The following is a 5,924-nucleotide window of genomic DNA, read 5'->3' on the forward strand; positions in this document are numbered from 1 at the left end:
GTATTTCATACGATGAGGTTTTTAAGTCATAGAACAGTTTTGCGTAATATTGAAGCGAAAGAAACAAGAAAATTTGATTATCAAAAATTTCAACAACTAAAAATCTGAAAATTGCAATACATATTTGTATAGCTATATACAAAAACAATTATTTAAATTTAGCAAGAACTTTATTCCTATCCTGTAATTCTTGTTCTTCACAATGCTGTTCATTATTACACATACATACACACACACACACACACACACCAAGTGATTGCAACATCAGGAAAAAGGAGCACGAGAAACTGGAGAAATACCAGGGCCTCAGGGAAGAACTGGAGAGGGCCTGGAAGGTGAAGACCACAGTGGTGCCTGTGGTCATCGGGGCCCTCGGGGCAGTAACCCCCAAACTGGAGCAGTGGCTACAACAGATCCCTGGAACAACATCAGACATCTCAGTCCAGAAATGTGCAGTCCTTGGCACAGCCAAGATACTGCGCAGGACCCTCAAGCTCCCAGGCCTCTGGTAGAGGACCCGAGCTCAGAGGATAAGAACCACCCGCGGTGGGTGAGAAGGGAATTTTTATATATATATATATATATATATATATATATATATATATATATATATATATATATATATATATATATATATATATATATATATATATATATATATATATATATATGTGTGTGTGTGTGTTTATAAAATGTTATAAGGTATCATTTGCAATACCCTTGTTTACATCCATGTTTTTGGCCTGTGTAACCTCAAGAGAAGTAGAACGTTGGAAAAAAAGCATTGCACCGAAAGAAAAAAGAACATATTAACATACGTGCAAAAGACTATTCATAATTTAAAAATGAATGTTAGCTCTTTTCTTTAAAAAAGTATTCAAATCCTTTTTATTGTACTCTAAGCAATGCATGAAACAAATCCAGAAAATTTGTCACAGGTTTTGGTTTTAGTATACCGCTCTAACATGGTTGTTATTTTTGATATATGCTACTCAATGCTTTGTAAACAGGGATTATATCTAAGCAGCTAAAATTAAAGTTTCTCAACATCAAATATAGAAGATAAAGTCAAACTAATTACAGTGCACACACAAAAGGAAACTGGCAAAAAAAAAAAAAATACCTACATGATAGTTGTGTTGAAGTTCTGGTAAAAAGATCAAAGTGAGAAGAATAAGTTTCAAAATACTCACCAAATACATGCATAAAAACGAGGTCAATATGATTTTGTTGTTGTTGTCTTAGTAAAATATGTTTAATTTAGACCAGGGATGCTCAAGTCCAGTCCTCGAGAGCTACCATCCCGCAACTATCAGATGCATCCCTGCTCCAACACACCTGAATCAAATGAATGACTCATTACCAGGCCTGTTCATAGCTGAACCTAGTCTACTGGAGTAAGGCTGCAACTAAAAGTTGCAGGACGGTAGCTCTCGAGGACTGGACTTGAGCACCCCTGATTTAGACCAATTATGTAATTATACTGCAGTACTTTTTTTTTCTGTAATGCAGACAAAAAAAAAACAGAAGACTGATGGCGTGACAAACCCAGCAATCTTTTTTTGTTTTGTTTTCAAAATCAGAGTGGCTTTGGTGGTTACCCGTGCTTTTTATCTTGCCTATTTCAAGATCAGGCGACAGGGTTACGGTGTGATCTTGCAGCTCAAAGACCGACACAGCGTTTTTAATCATCTCTCATATATATCTGTTTTTGAAGTCGTTGTCTGGCTTCCTGGTGGTTATTTGCTAGCACGGTTTTCAACGACCATGCCTGTGCTGTGGCATGCTTCATACCAAACAAGCCAAGAGAATAGACTTTGCATTCTTTTATTTTCAAGCTGTAAGAAATTAAATGCATAACACAATGTATGACAATGTAGTTCCAAATGTATTGCAAATGATACCTTATAACATTTTACAAACAAATATATTAATAAACACATCTGTAAGATATAAATTTAAGATTAATTTACTTTTTCCAGCGATGTGCATATTACCTATTCTGATATGAATATTTAATGCATAAGTCTATTATACAGGTATAAATACCCGAGCAGAGCTTTTTAACATAATGACGTTTACTGGTGTAACAGCAGGAACATCAGGCCTGCTCAGTCTCTGGGTACAGAGGTTGGTGAGCCAGCCGTCAAACGCTGCAGTACATGAAGGGAGGCCTTTTTCACAGGAAATGCATTAACTACCCACACACTCTATCAGTTCTAACCAATATGATACTCTCATTACTTTCTGTTCCGCTTGAGTACAGCAAAAGTGAAATTCCCACGACTAATGTTACTGATTGCACTTGTTTTCAGGAGGTGCCAAAACATCTGCTGTGAAAAAGGCCATTTTATGGGACATTCTGAGCTCGACTCTGGAAACTGTGAAAAACTGGAAAGTTTTCGAATTAAGACTTTTAGTGCTTAGTTTATAGATTTGTGTCAATAACACCAGCCATCCAATTAAAGTGGTCACTTCATTGCAGTGAAACATCCGACTTAATTCCAATATATAAATTATCTTTTGAGAGTGAATTGACCACAGTCCCAGCATCCAGTCAGAAATTTAACGTCAGGAGCCACAGTTCTGCACAGGTGCCCCCGAGGACGTCCCTGCTGCTGCCGCTGCGCCGTCGACTCCTTCATCATGTCCCGGGTTCAGGGCAGCAGTTGAGGAAGACTTTGATCTTTGCTCCGATTTGCTTTTAGCTACAAGTGAAAAACAAGCAAGATATGACATGTCACGACAGATAAACATAGCAAAGAAAAAAAAAACACTTTTTTTCCCTCAAACATATGAATATAAGATAATGTAAGAGTCTTACACTCATGTTAAACAAGTGGCCCATTAAAGATCTGGATTTTTTTTTTATTGAATTTGAAGGATACAGAAAATCAGCTTTGATGCAAGTTTCTTACCTTTTGCACTACATGGTGTAAGGGTGGGTTTCTCTTCCTGTTCTCCCTCGGAAAGAGAAGCCCTAATCTTCCTCACCACGTAGGCGCAAGCTGCAATGTGATAAGTACAAATATGATTTTTTTTTTTTTTTGTAAATAGTAATTTTTTCCCCTCCTAATTTAAGCAATACTTACTTTTTAATAACCATTTTGCTCACAGTTTATATTAACTCAGCTTAGGTCAGTGAGATTATATATATATATATATATTTTTTTTTTTTCAAAACATTTTTACACCTTACTAAACTAAATATAAGTTTAGATTAGTAAATTTACATTTTAAGTTTACTAAAAGTTTACTTCCGTGTACAGGGAAGCACACTGTTCTCCCAGTGCTCGGGTTACAATATGACAGAGAACCGCTCAGTCACTCCATATCTGTTCTCCACAATGAAAAGAAACAAAAATCTGTTCGGATAAATTTGAACCACGCAGTTAAGCTGTTTGTAAACAAACCGTTTAAAGTGAGCTTTTAATACGGTCGAAATAAAATGCGATTAGACCGCGCGAATCAGGCTTGAAAAAGGACAACAACAAAAAAATACAACAAACTGGGAGCGGAAGCATATCAAGATCCGATAATTGATAAAGGAAAGGAGCTCTTCCGTGTTTTATTGTCCGAGGAGGAAAATATTACCAGCACGAAAGTCCAACTTCAAAACTTCATCAAATTCTAAACCATATTAAATACATATTATTGAATTGTAAAGAATTTAAACATATTTTAGCTTAAAAAAAAACAGCTCTAAAATCTAAATCTTGATGCTAAGGGAAAATTGTAAACAGAAAGCTGTACTTAACTTCATTAATTTATACACAAATAATAATTATTAAAAAAATACCTTTAACCAGCAGTCACACCATTAGTCTTTGGTGTTGTACGTTGCAGTTTCGATGAACTTCAAAATCGCAATTGTCGGAATTGTTTAACCTTTCAGCGTAGCTCTTCCTGAACAGCTCAATATAAATACTAACGCTTCATAGAAATGCAACCAATCATAGACTATGAATAACACTAGAGGCGGAGCTTAATAAATCCATTGTGATTGTGATTGGCTGAACCGTTGCGCAACGTAAGACAACCGTACTATTTAAAGAGATACACTCGAAAAACAGGGATACATAATCGGGTTTGATGAGCCGTGGACTCTGTGGAGAAGTCATATAAACTTCCCCACAGAGAAGTGATCAGATGAGTGACGTTAAACTGTTACACAATGTTAACATCTACGTGATCTATAATTATCTAGTGCATCGAAAAAACTAGAAGATTATTTATATAAAACAAAACCTTAATTGGTACTCGTTACAATCGTTGTTCAAAAAATGAGGAAGTGAGTTTTCTATTTTTCTTTTACTGCCTAATTCTTTGTGTTAAGTTGCCCCTGAACTAGCGGCAACTTCAAAATAGTTTTAACTCGGCATGTATGGAAAATGGTTGACATTCCAAATCACGCTTTGCATTTCATTTAAAAATCAAAGTCACAGACTCTGGAGGAAGGGAGAGAGAAGAGCCACAGGAACTGAATTGGTTTAGTTCCAGTGGGAGTTTCCACATTGATAATTTGAGGAGCCATGTTAGAGCTGGCTCCTCAAAGCACTGAGTTTTACAAGATGAAAGTCACAGCAGGCATCTACCATGACATTTCAGATCACTCCATGTTTCCCTCTGCTTTCAAGCTTCATGGGAATATTGCTTTCCATTTCCACCACAACGTGACACCTGTCCACACTGCTGAATGTAGCAATACTTACTTTTACATTGGCTTAGCATCACTGTGGTCAATGCAAATGACCTAATATTCACAGAAAATCTGTCAATGTGAAGATGAGTGACGTCAAACCCAAAAATATAGACGAGTTGAAACTGCTGGTAAAGCTGTGCGGTTTTCCTTTACACCTCAGAGTGGACACATGCTAAATGTTTCCATCTGTGCTGCATTGTTGTAGTAAGTCAAAGTACCTCAAACATATTGTCCCATGAACAGGTTAACATTTCCATATTAAATCCATTTTATTTCAGTTGTGTGGTATTCTAATTTTCTGAGAAACCCAGAGATTTCATCAGCTGTAAAACAATGACTAACATAAAAACTTGAACAATAAAAAAAGAACTGTTTAATGAATCTGAGTTTAATTCTAAAATATTGGTTTTGATCTTAACTTTTCTGCAGATGTTAGGCAATTAAAAATATGTTCAGGTTTTCTCAAACATCTAACAATCTTGCATCAATAAGAAATGTAAAAATTAAACAGTGCTGATTTATTATTTTTTACCCCTGTCACAGCTTAACCTGCTGTGACAAGAGTCGCAGCAGGTTAGAATAAGCTCAAACTAGCATAATACATGTAATAATTTATTGTTAAGCATTTATTGCAGTTTACAGAGCTTTTTATTATGCCATTTTAATTATAATGGCAATCATCAGGGTCAAGTTTCTACACAGTCCAACAAATACCTGTTATTTGAAGAAGAAGCACAGCAAAACAAGAACATACTTTCTCATATTCAATATATACACATACATTTTTCTTTAACTTAAACCTTTGACAGTTCCATACAGCAAAACAAACAAAAAGACAAATCTACTTTCTCCATAACATTTTTTTTTTACAATATAAATGGTCTTGCAATCACCAGTGAGAAAAATGTTTGAAGTTAAAGGAAGGAATGATTGGAGCTGTGAAGCTGAAAGGAGGAAGGCAATATTTGCTCAGTGTACATTCCCTGGGATAGTATTGATAAAGACAGGCTGAATGGGCACCATTTCAATACTGCCATTATTTAATTGGGTACAATTTAATGTCAGGATTTTATATCGGTGCTGTAAACTCAAAAACAATTCAGTGTTGTGCTCTTCCGCCCACCAAACTTTCACAGATACAGATACAGCACAAGACATCAACACAAACACAAATATTCACCAGAAAACTGTTAGGATGAAGCAGGGGTGGTGACGGGAGGAT

The 5,924-nt window shown here is 35.9% G+C and overlaps 1 long non-coding RNA gene across 1 annotated transcript; it reads right to left on the reverse strand.

The window, feature by feature from the left end:
• Positions 1–1,811: 1,811 nt before the first annotated feature.
• LOC129360897 (uncharacterized) lies at positions 1,812–3,938 on the reverse strand. Its single transcript, XR_008606100.1, has 3 exons — positions 3,800–3,938; positions 2,919–3,008; positions 1,812–2,708 (listed from the first exon to the last, which is right to left on the reverse strand). It is a non-coding gene; the product is annotated as an uncharacterized LOC129360897 (long non-coding RNA).
• Between the last annotated feature and the right edge of the window lie 1,986 nt (positions 3,939–5,924).

This window comes from Poeciliopsis prolifica, unplaced genomic scaffold (genome assembly GCF_027474105.1).
Source record: "Poeciliopsis prolifica strain line A6 unplaced genomic scaffold, Auburn_PproV2 SCAFFOLD007, whole genome shotgun sequence".
Lineage (NCBI taxonomy): Eukaryota > Metazoa > Chordata > Actinopteri > Cyprinodontiformes > Poeciliidae > Poeciliopsis > Poeciliopsis prolifica.